General features: G+C 36.2%; 1 long non-coding RNA gene across 1 annotated transcript in view; it reads left to right on the top strand.

Moving 5' to 3' along the window:
• The window catches only part of LOC120357704, a 67,079-nt gene that overhangs the window by 9,336 nt on the left and 40,221 nt on the right, over nt 1-17,522 (top strand). The gene's annotated exons all lie outside the window — the stretch shown is intronic.

Here is a 17,522-nt window from a genome sequence, read left to right as displayed (position 1 = left end):
ACCTTTCATGCTTAATTGCCGGCTTTATACGTGAAATGGAATGTGCTGCATGCATCTCACCTCGATTAATCGCCAGAAGCATGAGTGTGAACGTAGATAAAGAGCGAGTTATAACATAAATTGCACTTATTTTTTTTATCTATAAATATATTGATAAAATGTTATTGCAAGAACATGTTATACCAGTCATTAGTACGACAAATTAATTTATCATTACAAAATAAGTTTGCATATAAAATAGACTGATATACATTCCGCAAACGTTTCATTAAACGTATTAATCTTCTCGATTAAAGAGAAATATTATTTTTGAATTATTTATTTATTTTTGCATTTTTCAGTTAAGTGGGTAACAAATCAGACTGGTGATAAACAAAGCTCAGTTTTTTAATCTTTGAAAATAGAATTTTAAATATTTTTACTTAAACTTGTTTTTAAAAGATAGTTTTTACACTTTGTGCAAAACTAGATAAGTATAACTTACGATAGTACAATTCTGAGATAAAGAAACTTTTTCTATGTTTCTGTTAATTCTGGATTTTCATCGGGTTTAGCTGCTGCTCAGCTTGTAAGCGACATAATCTCTTGCGGTAAAATGCTACAGCATCTACGAAAGAAATGGTTCACTTTAAAAATACCCTATCCACTTTTTCACTTATCCAACTTATCCTCTTATTCGCAAACCGGGCGTTAGTTTATGTCTCTTTTTTTGTTACGTGCCTCAAATAATAAATTTTGCGCTGCTTGAGCGATGAAATTTTCAATCGCAATTTTTGTTAAGAAATTTGAATGTTATCATGAATTTTTGAAGCGAAAAGGATATTAAAAAGTATTAAAATATAATAAATTAAACTATAAAAATATCATTCAAACAAGAAAAAAAATTTATTATAAATTTATTGAGATAGATGTTATATAATAGTAGACAAAACAGGCGCGCGCTACAAGACCTATATTACATAATTTCATACAAATTGAATATTACATTATTAACTCATCAATACAAATAGTCAAAATACGCAATCTTTGCGAACGGCTGTCATTTACGAAGTAAGCGCTGAATGAGAATTAATCAGCACATTGGAAAAGCGACAACAATAAATTTCGAGATTTTGAGTATCAGTGCAATGCACTTTTTCAGATAGAGAGAGAATAGAGAAGAGAGAATTTCTGCTTTTCGTGACAAGTGTAAAAGACATTGTTATTCGTGAAAAATAATTTGCTTGTTTGCATAAGCACATGTGCAATTACGGGATACGATTCGATATCAGAGACCGTTGCAATGTGCACTCTGACTTCTCGTCACGTTATCGGTTCAATGAGATCATGTCTCATTGGACTTAGCGTCTAACCGGCCGATCAGCTGGATCAACCACGATTTGTGAGCATGTCGCGGGTTGACAAAAGCACCCCAGAAAGTGCGTCTCCTTTAAGTGACTTGCTACCTGCGACTATGGCTTGTAATAAATACAAGTGTCGTATGAATCGTGGTTGAAAAAGCTTAGTCGACGTTAGACGTGCGTTAAACGTGACACAAAAGGGAGAACTTATTCGCAACGAACTCACTATCGATTCCGTATCCAACGCGTTCGAATTATTAAATCATTCTTTCGCGAATCGCGTACAAGCAATGTCTCTTGCACGTGCCACGAAGTAGATGCTTGCAGAAATATGAAATAATTTGTTAAAAGTAGAAATTCTTTGATTTTTGGTTATAATTTTTTTAGTTTTTTGTGTACTGAGGGAAAAATTATTAAATTTTAATAAATATTTAGTAAAATTTAGGAATTTTTTCCAGCGTGGTAAGTGCATTAGACATTGTGATTCGTCCAAAAATTAATTTTTGCGTTCGATTGGGCACATGTATTATTAAGGGGTTCGATTCGGTATCGGAGATCGTTGCAATGTGCACTCTGTCTTCTCGTCACGTTATCGATTCAATGAGACCATGTCTCATTGGACTTAGCGTCTAACTGGCCGATCAGCTGGATCAATCACGATTTGTGAGCATGTCGCGGGTTGACAAAAGCACCCCAGAAAGTGCGTCTCCTTTAAGTGACTTGCTGCCTGCGACTATGGCTTGTAAGATACAAGTGTCGTATGAATCGTGGTTAAAAAAGCTTAGTCGACGTTAGACGTGCGTTAAACGCGATACAAAAAGCAGAACCCATTCGCAACGAGCTCACTATCGATCCCGTACCCTTCGCGTCTGAATTGCTAATTCGTTATTTCGTTAATCGCGTAATTAGCAATGTCTTTTGCAGGTGCCCCGAGAAGATACTTGCAGCGCTACAGAATGATTTTTTCAATGCAGAAATTTTTTTAACTACATGTGTAATTTCTATTTCTATTTTAAGTTTTTTGTGATAAATGCACTAGACATTGTGATTCGTTCAGAAAATAATTTTTGCGTTTGATTGAACACATCAGAAATTATGGGGTACGATTCGGTATCGGAGATCGATGCAATGTGCACTCTAACTTCTCGTCACGTTATCGGTTCAGTGAGACCATGTCTCATTGGACTTAGCGTCTAACCGGCCGATCAGCTGGATTAACCATGATTTGTGAGCATGTCGCGGGTTGACAAAAGCACCCCAGAAAGTGCGTCTCCTTTAAGTGACTTGCTGCCTACGACTATGGCTTGTAACAAATACAAGTGTCGTATGAATCGTGGTTAAAAAAGCTTAGTCGACGTTAGACGTGCGTTAAACGTAACACAATAGGCAGAACTCATTCGCAACGGGCTCACTATCGATCCCGTATCCATCGCGCCGGAATTGCTAAATCGTTATTTCGTTAATCGCGTAATAAGCAATGTTTCTTGTAGGTGCCACGAGAAGATGTTTGCAGTGCTATGAAATGATTTTTTTAATGCTTAATTTTTTTTATTTTCATGTATAATTTTTATTTTTATTTCAGTTTTTCGTGATAAATACAAAAGACATTGCGATTCGTGAAAAATAATTTTCGCGTTTGCATGAGCACATGTGATGAAAAAGTGCATTGTGCATTAGCACATTACTAAGTCTTACGACGTGATTTACGATAATGAGTTGCAAGCATTTCTCACCACGTACGTCAATTACTGGCTTCGTGGCTACTAATAGCTTATCGATACGAACACAATGGCTCTTGCGCATTTTCGCGCGCAATTGTAATTCTGCTCCGCAATTACTTACATTCTGCCCTAATTACGAATCCACGTTCCATGATTCTATTACCGCGTTGTACATTCAAGTGGCTATTGCGTTTACTGCGCTGTTAGTCGTACAGTGAACAATAGCATTGATTAAAGCACGCACTTTTGTAGAACAAGCACAAACTGGATAGGATTGAATAAAAATTATATTAAAATATTTAACGCCGTTACAGATGATTTATAACCTTAGCAAAATTAGGTATCTATATTTCTTCATTTATCTAAAATTCGTTTATCCATATTGTTTCTGTTGGTTATTAGTATCAAATACGTTAAAGAGTTCTTGAAACAAAGAATAATTTACATTGTAATTTTTCTGTTTAAATTTTATTAGTTAAAAATATTTGAAAAAATGTAATACTTTTGTCAAAGGTCATACGTTATACTTATCTAATTTTGCACAAAGTGTAAAAACTATTTTTTAAAAACAAGTTTAAATAAAAATATTTGAAATTATACTTGTTTATTCCACATAAAAATTCCACGTAATAGCATCCGCAATTAAAAATAAATAATGAAAGTCTTATAAGTACTAAAAGTAGTGAATGGACGGAAATAATAACAAATTATCGAGCAAGGCTATACTAAGAAGTTCGATCGTATTTCGACGAAATGTAATGGAAGCCATAAAAAAGCACTCTCAAGTAGGTAATTGTGGGGAGCGCATTTGCGGTTAGCTTGCGAATTTCGTTTGGTTTCGCGGGGCTGTATAGACCAGAATACGTTCTCTTTAAACGACCGCGTAAACGGACTGCAACTATCGTGTACCTATCCACACATGCTTGTGTAAGTTTTCACCTTTCTTTAGATTCTCCCTTGTGCACGGTTGGTTGCATTGACGGCGCGTCGATGCACTCGAGAAAACATTTACCGTTCATGAGAAGCGCTCTCCTCGTGGAGAGGCGTGAAATCCTTCGTGCTTTTCGAAGATTCTCGAGAGATCCACCATGTCGAATCCCGACGGAGGGCTCCACAGCGCGTCCGACAAATCGTTCGGTTCTAACGCGGGAAATAGGCGTGGAACGAGGCAGCTGCCAAAGACCTTCGGCGACTTTTGCGGATTCGCGCGGCTCGAGCGAACGGTTTTCGAATGGTCGCGGTTTATACCATGAAGTTACTACGCTTGTCAGATTTTCACGTACAAAAGTCTGGAGTGTACTTTTAAAAATATAAGACGTCACTATGCTCAAATCATTCTTAATTATTTAAAAAAATGTATCTTTCAACATCGTAATTTGTATTATAATGAATATTTATTAAGATTTGGATAATATCTAAGAAATTCTTTTTATTGCCACTAAATTTACGTGTTAAAGAACTTCAAAAACTATTTTTTTGCCTGAAAAATGCTCTTACTCGACTTGACGATGGTACTTGAGAAAGTATATAGTATGTACATTGCGCAATTCGTTTTACTTGTTTAAGAATAGGCGAAACTTTTATTGCCCATATATTTGCCGTCGAAATAAAATTTCCGAGGAGTACCTATCCTTTATTTATGGTAACCGTACACGTTACGGTTTCTTACAACAATCGCGAAGTCGCTTGCTCCTTTATCTTCGAAACTTTTATCGATGTTGAAAATTGACAAATTTCGAAAACCGAACGCATCGATATTCCTACGTGGGCAAACTTGTTTTCATTTTGGAGCACCAGGTTCACCCTCGATTCAGCCAATTTGTCAGAGAGTCAAACGAGACAGCGCGGCGCTGACAAAGCCGACATGTTAGGGATAGAGAGTCTCACATTGTGGCGAAACATACCACGCGAGATTGAAAGGCACGTTCTGACTGAGAAAGAATATTGGACTGAAGAAATCTGGAGGAGCAGCGAAAATTTTCGAATAGGTCGATCATACCGCCGGTAGGGTACGCAGACACCTGGTGGCTACCTGAATATCGTGTGAGGCGTGACGTAATTTATCTGGTGACTGGTCACGAGTGGTAACCCCTCTTGACCCGGCCCTCCTCTTCATTAACGTGGGCAATGGGACGCTCTCTGACTCAAATTGTCGAGTTCTGAGGCAAGAAAATCGAATCAAAGACTGGGAAACTGATTGAAGACCTGAGAGACCTCGACATGATAAATGTAATTGTGATTAAAGGCGAATATCCTACTTGTCGTCTATCATTATTTATGTTAAGTGTTTTTCTTAATTGCTTTTGTAATACCCTTAATAGCTAATAGCTGAATAAAAAAAAGTTGAGTTTACAGTTTACGAAATCCACTTTAAGAATTTATTTCATAAATCATATTAATACTCTAATTAAATTAATGTAGAAATTTAAAACATTGCCAACTTTAAATTTGTCAAAAAATTTATCGAAATTTTTACTGCGTATGTGTGAATGATCTTTCCTATTCTATATCTAGCTAAATAAACAGACTAGTTTTTAAAGAGCATTTTCTCTCTGGAAATGCAAGAAGATAAAGTGATACTTTGTCATCGGAGACATTTGTTTGGCTTAATTTTTGGATAAGAAAAAGGTACTGATGACTCACATCCTCGACTCGGGTATAAAAATTTGTCGCCACTGTCGTTACTGGCGCCACGACAGTCGATAAATCCTTGCCAGTCTGGATCCTAATCCGACTGCCCATTTCTGCACCTGTGCAAGAGACCATAAACCGAGAATTATATGCTCGGCCGAGTTTGTCGGCTTTTACTGCCGACCGTATTGCCGATTCAGCGCCGTCTTTGACCCCATTAATTATTTGCATGCGAGCGAAACCGCGGCGATAGAGAATTGATGAGCTCGCCATTTTATCATGAAGAGAAATCGAACGAAATTCTCTACAATTATGACATACATTCCGTTTAAACCGTTGTTAAATATTATGCGCATGTCTCGCAAAATTATGACTCGAATTATAAAGGTCGTTTAATTAATAACATTAACCCGCGGTAATATATTTCTTTTCCCTTCGCTAAAGAGAATAAAATCTGAAGATACAATTATTCAAAAATAAAAGCGTTGGCGAGCGAAAGATAAAGTACGACACTGTAAAAAAAGCAAAACACAGAGAGTAAATTTCGCTCGTCGTTTTCAATGTGATGTTATGCAAAATATTTAATGCATAAAGTTAGTAGTGCGGGAAGCCTTAAAATTTAAATTGAACGTAGAAATGAACATAGCACATTAAATTACAGGTCTTTAGACGGCGATGTGACTAAAATAATTTCGATCCCGCGAAATCTCGTTAAAGTTAAAGTCACGGTACATTTGCCCTTTCGAACTCGCTACAGCGGTAATCCTCTCTGATTCAACTCTTCTCTAGCCGTCGTAATTCACCGCCGAATGGAATCGAGGAGCGTACCGCCGCCGTCACGCACACCGGTGCATAGCGATCGATTGATGAGGCCAATTACAAAATTTACGAGATCGAGACGTGAGCGTACGGTTCGCTTATTAATTTACGTTCCCGCCGCCGGAAAGAAAATCTGGTCGGGCGAGGACGGGGTCGTGTGTACTGAGCAAAGAACACGGGCCATCGAGTTCCCGATGGTATCTTTATATTGCATTATTGCATTAAGCACTTCTGCACACAGCGAAGGGTACGCATCGCGCCGGGGCCAACAATGAGGGCACCCACGGGGGCCCTGTGAATTCTACGGACGCCGCGCATTATGGGTCGCGCGCACAATAGGTGGATTCGATCAAACACACGCAACTCCTCGCCCTGGACGCACACAGAAAATTCTACTCGGCGATACAAACGCCATGATCGCTTTCGACGATACACTTTCGGATATTCTTGCGCCGAATACGGCACGATCGTTTGCTCGAGCCCTATTGTGAACTGGCCACGCTATTTATACGGATATCAAAATTATAAATACTAAAATTATTAAAAAGAAATATCGATTATGAGGCATATCGAATTGAGAATGATCAAGCGATGCGTGATTATCATTGAATTCCAAGATGCACGATTACATTTTTTCTTTATTTATAAATTTAAATTGTTTAATAAAATCCAATTTAATTGTTCGAACCAATCTGTTATAAAATTATTCAGAAGTGATTCTAGTGTCTGTAATCGTTTGTAATTCAAAATTGAATACGATGTATGAACATTGAACGGATATTCATCGTCTCATTGAATTCGTGAGAAATTCAAATCTGCAAACTTATATCGACCTACCTTACCCAATATGCCATTCAATAGCTACCGGCTTGCATAATACAGTAGACGTTTTTCGGAACATATCGTTGTACCCTCGAGGCGATCATCTTTTCTCTTTATGTACCTACGAAAAATTATAACTGTGTAGCCCACGGGCCCGGTGAATGCCATAACTGCTGATGTCTGTTTGGTTATGGAACTAGTCGGGCTGGTCGGGCTCAGCCGTTTTAACGAGCCATTAAACGGCACTTCGCTGGTTTCATGAGAATTGTTGTGCAGCTATCGAATTTACGATTCACGCAAATATCCGTTAAATAAATCGCGAATTTTTGTTATTTTTTGCTAGATAAATTCCAAATTCCACTAAAAAGTGGGCCACGGAAATTTACCCAGAGATAGAATAGTACGCAAATTATGATTTGCACAGAAACTTCCGGAAATAGTACTTGTTCATTTTTATTACGAGATATGATTTTGATTAAACGGAATTTATAAAAGGGAAAAAAATTGGAAGGGTTAGCATTGCTAATCGTATAATCGATTGTCTAGTTTTAACCGTGCAAAAAAATGTACACGTCTATTTTCATTCTATTACCATGAAGACAAATGGAACCGTTATTTTTATAGTTGCAATAAATGTCACGTATATAATTGACAAATATCGCTCTACCTATTTGCTAGAGACTACCTCAAACTATCGACGCGCAAAATATACGAAGTAATAAAACATTTCATCTTTTTCTTCTTCTTATGTTAGGACCGTGTCCTTGTTATTTTCCGCTATCCGACTTTTTGAGATGTCAATGTCCAATATTCTTTCCATCTTTTCGATGGTCTTCCTGATGGTCGTTTAGGATTTAGCTTTTTTAATTTAGTCCATTTGACTAACCTTTTAGGTTCCATACAGTCTACATGATCTCTTCATTTACGACGTCTTGATTGTACCCTATGTTATCACATCTTGTATTTTACATTCTTCTCTAATGGTTGGGCTTATCGATTTTTATTGATTTTTCAATCAGTTGCTGTTTTTCGCACATGATAATATGATTGTTAATTTTTTGTAACAAAATTTTTGTTAGCAGTTTTAATATAGAGCTTAATAAGGTTATGAGGTCCTTTTTCTATAGTTTGCTGGGTCTTTTTTACATCTTTTTTTACAAATAGGTATATAGTTATGCTAGTTTTCCATTCTATGGGCGTTTTTCTATAATTTTTGGAATAGTTTGATTGACTTTTCTATTTTTTTATTAAGTTTGCTTATTTTACCTTCTCTAGGATTATTTTTAGGCTATCTGCATTCTTTTCCAAGGTGTCCATGTTGTTGTTGTTTTCCGCATCGTCGTTTTTTCGTTAAAAAAATTTTTTTCTCACTGCATTTACTTTACTGTTTGCGTTGAAGAAACACACAAAATCGAAAGATACATCGTTCGTTTTTCATCGTGGGCGTAAAAAGGGCATACACGTGTAGTGCGACATACGTAAATTATTGTTTACCCACGTATTTGATTTTATTATCAGGAATGATGAAGCATGTGGGAGTATAAAGTAGGCAGTGTTATCGTTAGACATAGTGCCTTTCTTCTGGTAAAATTCGATCGACGCGTTATAGAACCTTCGCTCGTAGGAAGAGTAGTCAAGCCCTTTGATGTAGCTCGGAAATTGCGGGGTGCCTTCGATATTTTCGCTCTTGACATTTCTCACATGCTCACGCGAGAGATAAATAAAATGCTGTCCCATAATTAATTTTGTCTGGACGCACTTTGACAAAATTTTAAGTGGTCGCTATTACTGTACTCGCGAGTACTGTCATGTACTTTTCTATTACATAACCTCGAGATGTACACTGAGAGAAGGAATATCTTAAAACAAAAAGTTTTACTTGGCACAAAAAATTATTTACTCGATGGGTCCTAATAAATTATTTAATTGCAAATTAAAATTTCTTTTTATTGAAATATTTATGTAAATGAAATAAAACAATTTTTAATCAAGTATTTTTTTTGTAGTTTTTTTTAAAATCGTGAACTTTGAACTTCGTAACTTTCAAATAATTTTATTAGCTGATAAGTATGCGTGTGCGATTTTAGAAAAATATAAATCACTAATATTTCTGTAAAAAGTGAATTATAATATACAGGTGTTCGGCAATAAAATTGACAAACAACGGGATATAGATTTGCTGAATAGTTTGGAGTTAGTAACAAGATTGCTCGGTACGATGTAGCAAATACTAGTGCATGAGAATCTAACTTCATCCATTTAGTCCATGATATATCTTTTGATTGGCTAAACGGACTTGATTACTTGTACCGATTCCTCGAGTAACTATAACCAACTTAATTTCAAACGGGAGTTGAGATCTCGGAGTTTACTTCGTGATATCAATTTGTGTGCTCGAGAGGAATGTCAGAGAATTATGCGAAGCCTTTATCTCTAGTTTATGGGTAAAAGGACGTCAGAAACAGAGAGAGAGAGAGAGAGAGAGAGGGGTAACATTCATGATTTTTTAAATATGAAAGTGATAAAGACTTTCTTACTTATAATTTGTTCATTGATAAAAAAAATGTTGAATATATTCGATATATTTGTTACATGAAAAATTTGTCCTATTCACATAAAAATGTCCGTGCTCTCACGGCCATTCCGCATTCGAACTTTATGGCGCATAAAATATGGACTTTCAGCACCGCAATCTACACGGCCATCATTCTATTATGTTATTAATAAAGCATAAAAAGAAGATCCACTTTTTACGTGTGAACCGTAAAGGGCGCGGGCGGTAGTACAAGGTAGTATATATACCGTCGCGGCTATAAATGCGAGGAAAAAGAAAGAAAATGCGGGCAGGGAAAAACGCGCCGCTCTGGTCCGGTGCGAATTTACGAGAAATTCTCTCGCTCGCGGTCTACGGGCGCTAATACGAAATCAATAATCGACCCCGCCTTCGTTCCGGCGAGAGGATGACGGCCAAACTTTTGCCGAATGAATGTGACTTTTCAATAAAACATGTGTCCATGTCTAGGTCATTCTTCTGCGCGGTTTCTCCGTCTCTCTTGGAGCGTCCTAAATTGAGCATAAAGACTCTACGGCCCCGTCGGGATCACGTTGGTCTCAATGATCCCCCGAGAGTCCGTATTATTCTCGTAGTAAGTCGCGCTGACCAGATGGTTAGGCTCTTCTTCTTCTTGGCTCGTAGGCTGGACCGTAGTAAGCAGTTCATTCACAAAGTGCTCGAGACGTTGCCATTGTAACCTGGAGTACCTGCAACCTAGAAGAGTCCCGACGTATAGGCAAAACGAGCTCACGTAAAATTTAAATTTTTCGCACCGCCTGGAATTCTCATTGAGCTCCCGAATGTACACAATGATAAAATGCAGCTCGACGAAGAGAGAATAGAAAAGTGAAGAGAAGAGGATGGGGAAGAGGGTACCAGAGGGAGTATGGTTCGGGCATTCTCGGGGGTGGCAAAGGGGATGGGGATTCAACTCGGCGATGGAGGACGTTTCCGAGATGCAAAGGCCAAGTGCCTCTTTCGATTTCATTCACCGACAGCGTGAATGGAATCGAACGAATAACATCCTGCTCTCGTAGATATCATACGGAGTAATAGCCGCTATGGAGTGCGAGAAACCGCAGGACATCACTGTGGGTGTCATTTCAGAAGTCGATTCTGCGCTCAAAGGAAGTCTATGAAAAAAAGTTTAAGAATGATCCTATTGATTTCCCCGGAGAACGATTCTTGAAGAGCGTTCTTAGAAAATTAGATGATACCGATCAAGTAAACAACCTTCTTTGAATGGACCGCGCAGTTAACGAGAAACAAATTATAAAGTAAGTAACGACACTGTCGTGAAAGGCGAGACGATTGTGGACACGTTGTTGATGTCCATGGACACTAAACATTTCGGAATACGCGCAAGAATTTTTCGGAAAAAGAAACACTTTTGCGTTCTTTTCCATAAATTCCCCATAGAATTTAATTATAAAAAATTTCATGAATTTTAGTAATCATTAAATGTATATTTTTAAATGGCTCGTTGTAACACGACTCCTCAAGCATTAAATCCGTAACAGTGGAACACGAAGTCACTAATTTATATCAAATTTGCTTATAAAGTAATAATTCTGAATCTGCGTTAACTGTTGCATTAAATTTATAAAAACGTGGATCTTCTTTTTATGCTTTATTAATAACATAATACAATGATGTGTAGATTGCGGTGCTGAAAGTCCATATTCTATGCGCCACAAAGGTTCTCTAAACACTCTACTCGCCGTTTATGTAGTTTTATTTGTTCATCTCTATGCTGTTCGAAATCTGCTAATTAAATGCATACACTTTACTCGCCGTTTATGTAGTTTTATTTGTTTATCTCTATGCTATTCGAAACCTGCTAAGTATATGCTTCAGAAATTTCAAGCGTTATCTTCACTCAATATTAGTATCTGCAGTAAAACATTCATTTGTTGTATTAATATATCTTAAAGTTTTAATACCTTTAAATACAGATTTAATGTTAACATTTTCTACTTTAATCGTCGATCACACATTGCTTGCAGTTTTTATTATATCTTACGATATTAATCATTTATTTTAATTTAATAAGGTTCTCGTGACGTACTGCGTCACCCTTACCGGTATTACATATGAATTATTGTAACTTTTAATGTATACTTTTAATATAAAGAACAAAATCAATGAGACCAATATATTCAATACAATTATATAATTTTTTTTATTCTGCTGATTCGAAGAAATCATGCGACACGTATTGAACTAATTATGTACTCTGAAAAAAAAGCAGGTATGAAAGGAATCTTTTATAACTCCATGTAATATTACATTAAACATTCATACTTGTAAAGTAGCGAAACAGGGGAGAGATGCTCTCAGCTTCTAAGTTATTCTGTTTGCTCTAACATGAGCGATTTCCTTTGTGAAGAAGTGCGTTGCGTGTTTCGGTCGCTTGTCGATATCGTACTTGAACAAAAGAGGCGTACTTAATTAATGAGCCCCTTCTGGGTCGCATTGTTTGTCACGTCGTACGTCTCTTCTAAAGCTTTCAGCTTCTGTTTGCAACTCGAATCGACGATTCGGCCTGGCAAGTGAACCGTTAATGCCACGAGTCGAGTACTTCTCCACTCGTCTCTGCCGGTCGAGTAGATCAAGTGCACCTGGTTATACATTGATTCGACTTCCTGCGACCTCCAATAAGATCGCTAAGCTTAGCATTATCCACAAAAGGACTTTTTCAAAAGTGCTTGTCGTTAATGTCGTTTAACTACGTAAAATACTGATAGTTAAGCTTTAGTAAAAGTTTTAATTAAATATTTGGTAATGTTTAGTGACTGTTTGATAGCTAATTGGTTACTGTTATTATGTTTGTTTACTATTAATATAAGAACTAAATATTAAAAATTTGGTTATGTTAAGCAAACATTTAATTGGATTTATTTTATCAAGTTTAGTTATTATCAAAATCTTTTTTTATGTAGAAGATTGAATATTTCTAATTTCCCACGTTTATCTTTAGATACGAAATTTAATATTTTGTTTTTACATAATATACTAATTTAGTATAGTTCTAAAATATTTAAGACTTAAATAATTTATGGGCATTAACAAATTATGACTTTGTCCACTCTAAATTTTTAAGAGTGAAATTTTACTCTAAAAGAGTGAATGTCACTTCTAGCGATCGTGAAAATTGCGCTAGTCCGATAAAAGTGAATTTTTACTTTAAGAAAAGAGTAAAGCATTCACTTTATAATTACAGTGAATTTTTTACTTTTAGAAGTGAGGAATCACTCCAAGCGAGAGTCATTTCTCAATCTAATGCTGAGCAAATAATTTCACTCTTTTGAAAGGAGTGAAATAAATTAAAAATAGTGTATATTATAATTTTAAAAATTTATTAAAAATGGGATTATACATGAAATTGAAATGAAATAGATCTCATACATTTGGAATACGATCAAATTTAATTGAACTTGTTAAGTACACATAACTACATAAACATAATACATATTCATCGATTCGCAATTCTGTTAAAGTGACAAAGAAATGTAAGACAGAAAAAATGTAAAATGTAATTTTTTTTATCAAAGCATTTTGGTCGACTTTATGCAAAAATTATGAAAGCTCAACTATTTTGTAATTAAGAGATGTCGCGTGCTACCTAATGAGAGAAACGCGTGGTACTTATTTTAGAATGCATGCATTTATGAATGCATTTTAATAGAATTTGCGGATACATATTCGTTCATAAAGGGATTCATGTCCTTTGGGACTGAACTATATGCGTGTCTGCTCTCGAAACTATACAGGTAATTCCGAGGCTTCCGATAATCTTGTTATTTGCCATTAACAAACGCACGCATCGCAATATTGTTGCGTATCCTTTGCAAATAGCTCCGCTATAATTCTATCAATCATCGATTACTTTGTGGTATCGGGCAGCATGTTGCACAAATAGCGTGCAAATTCGCGGCCATATAGGAACTGACAAATATCGCACCGGTAACAATACGACGGTGCTTGTCACGGTTGATCCTCATTTGATTTTTCCTCGACCGCCGCCGTCGCCACGATCGCGTGCACGTGCGCGTGTAAATGTCCGCTGCAGTTTAACCTAATTACAGCGCGTGCCAGAGTGACGGCCTCTCGACTTTTCTACATCGAATATCCGTCTGTCACACGGAAAACAGTTTCCGCCGCGCCGCTGCGAATGACATCGACCGCGATCTAATAACGCGATTAGCGCAAAATTTAACGTTCATTCGCATTCGTAAATATCGCTTGAAATCGGTCAAACGAGAGACGATCGTCACCCACGGGGGGAAATTCACGCGGGCTCGCAGAATAAAAGCTCCATTGTGTGGATTTGTCGCGATGATCCGGATGATCCGAAATAGCCATTACTAATCCTAACACTAGAGTGTACCTGTTTACGTACCACTATTTACGTATCAGCAGAGACTGCAACATTATTAACACTTGGTGCATACCTTAGAATTATTGTGTATCGCGCATTTCTTTTCTTTGAAATATTTTATCGACTAATAATTAGTTATCACTTATGTAAAATTCTCTTTTTAATTAACATCATACAAATATTTTCTACAGATGTTTAAATATATGTAAAAGATTTTTAATCATATTTACGTATTTGTAGAAGTGATAAAAATTAAAAACTGAACGATATATCATATCGGGATTGGATAACAAAAGTGTGCATCGAGCTGTGAAAAAATTCTATTGCGAAAAACGATCTTCAATTTTTTCTCTAAACTAATCTCGAGTTTGAATTTCGCAAGGGACACTATCTATTTTCTTTCCGCTTAGTCACGAGGATACATGGGATATATCTTGACGGATATGTCGAGAGCTAAATCTTTCGAGAACGTTTTCAAGAAGGACGCCACGATAGACTCGACAAGATTACTTATCCAATGAACCTTATCCTCCGGATGAAACCCCATGGATCCGATATTCGGCACCATAGGTCTTCCACAATCAACGAGAATATCTTTGAAACCGAAAACCGTATTCGCGAAACTCTCTCGCTTGTGAATTCGATGTGTGCCGCACAGCGGAAAGTGTGGAGGCATTTGTATGTGCTTACATATACGTATATAAAATGTGCATTCGTATGTACGTTTGATTGGAAATTTGTAGAATTCCGCGACGTTATTGATATCTGTTTGTTCCTCTCATTCTCTATCAATTCTTTTGTCCGTTTCTCGACACTAAACGTATCTTTAATACACAGTAAAAAAAATAAAATGTTCCAGAAATGTTTCACTCTCAATTTTAAGTTAAAATAACTCAAAAGTTAAGTTAAAATAACTCTTATTTTAAGTTATTAAGTTAAAATAATATTTTAATTTAAAATTTAGAGTGGACTTTTTGAGACATGCAAAAGTGTTAAATTAGCATTTTATTTTTTACTGTGTAAAATTGTGAACGAATCACATAAATAAAATTCATACGTGTCAAATTGCAAATTTTTTGTCTTGCGGAATCATTGACAACAGCTCGTTTATGTTTATTTTAATCTCGTTGAATTTACCATTGCATAGATAATTGAAATTTCCATTCGACCGATAGCGTAGTTTCGCAATGTAATTTCTCCCCAAAAATTATATTGCTCTTTCGTGTTACTGCATTAATAAAGCAATTTAATAAAGTGATTTAATTAAACGAGAACAATGCGCTGCTTCAGACAAGCCGAAATATTTTGCGAAATTATTGACGAGCTGATCGAGCATTTATTTTACTTTACTGATTTTCATATGCAAATAAATAGAATCGCTATGAATAATATGCAGTGCAGCAGTCCGAGCCAAATTCAAGCGAGATTAATCTGCTCTCTACTTTATACACCTTTTTATAAATTTATTTAAAAAATAGTATATATATTTATAACAAATAAATTTAAAAGATGGACAAATTATTTTATACTAAGAAACCGTTTGTATAGAATGTTTCTTGGAATCAAAATTACTCTTGAAATAAATATTTCTATTCGAGATCGTACTTGTGCGAGATATCATCGAGATAAATTGGAATTATACTCTCAAGTCCAAATACATTGTTCAGGAGTAATCTCGACCCATATATCGAACGTGGAGTGGCCAGATCAATATATGCAGAGACACGATATCGAACCGATGATGTCAGCTGTCTCTTCGACCACTTCCTCATCAAGATCTCTCGTAGAGGTTTAGTAAAGCAAACTGGTCAATTATCTACTATCTGTACTGCTATTAGTAGCACGGATCAAAGAGAGACTTAGGGATATGTAAAATATCTGCCGAGGGAAGTAGTTCAAGATAAATTTTAAATTTCTAAACTTGAGAATTAAAAGAATGAAATAGAAATCTAATGTTTTTATTTCAATTTTATGGATATAGAAATGTGTGTTTGTGTATATAATCTTCTTATAAACTTTTTATTTAAAAAATGCATGGTATTTTATAAAAAAATATATAATACCTGCTTAGAAAAAGATTTTGGAATGAACTATGCTTACCGCAATGAAAACCAACACGTGTCATTTGTTATCGACATGAAGACACAACGATCGAGTGTGTGAGTGAAAGCCACAAAGCAGAATAAACGAAAAAAGGAAGAACACTCAATTGGCGCCCACGCGAGGTCACGCGGCTCGAATTCTCGGGGCGAAAAGTCATCACCGCCCGCGCTTGCATTTCTGCTCTTCGTTGGTGCATACATATGCAAACGTGGACATTCGCGCACTCGTTTGCCACCGTGTATGTACACGTGTCAGTGAAAGATGAACGCGGCAGTGTCGAGACGAATTGTTGTTTATTCGCGCGCGTTGGGATTGGCAAGACAGGAAATTGCGAATAATGATCGGGTCAATAGGGGGGAAAAGTGCGAGTTACAAAGGCAGAACCATGACACAGACGAAAATATGAAAAAAAAAACACAATTAAAAAAAGAAAGTGAGAAGTTTATTTTAGTCGATCTCTTTATCTTTATCTTTCTCATTTATCCTACATTTTTTATTTTTTCTCATTTTGTGGAGACGGCAAAATAAATTATGGGATATGCTCTTTTATGAATCTAATTAGCAACATTTTTTTTTCTCCCGTATACGCTGGCTTAAGCATGGTTTATTGGCAAATTTGTCAACCGTGTGAATTTATAGAACGGTTTTATCACTGCATTTTTTATCGCTTACTCGACTTGCATGGCCGAGTGCAACGTTCGTTGTTGTAGTGGATTTGAAAATTGCCACAAACACCGTCGGACACGCTCGATAATGTTCCCGCATGTGTCGTTTGAAAAAGAGAAGAAAAAATAATTTATCGTGTATTTCAATTGCGTCATTTTTTTTACTTTTTCCAACTACTGTTTTTCTTAGCGATGCATTTTGTTATTTATTTTTCGCATTTATTTTATTTATTTTTATTTTTTTCAAATATTGTGCTTTGTTTTAACTTTATATTTTCTAGCGCTGAATTTTGGTCTTAGCAATTCTATAGCAAAAGCAGTTGTAAAAAATGTATAATATCATAAATTTGATGTGTGTGTGCGTAACAAAGATGCTCCAAGTTGCTCTTGTATCCCTAACGTTTAAGTATCTCCTCCAATCGCATAACGTTTACATTCTTTTATTCACCAACGAAGATGCAGCGCGATTTTTCGAGCCCAAGTCGA

The sequence above is a fragment of the Solenopsis invicta genome, chromosome 5 (assembly GCF_016802725.1).
Source record: "Solenopsis invicta isolate M01_SB chromosome 5, UNIL_Sinv_3.0, whole genome shotgun sequence".
NCBI classification, from domain to species: Eukaryota; Metazoa; Arthropoda; class Insecta; order Hymenoptera; family Formicidae; genus Solenopsis; species Solenopsis invicta.
The sequence above is the reverse complement of the archived record's forward strand: the minus strand, read 5'-3'. Positions and strand labels throughout refer to the sequence as shown.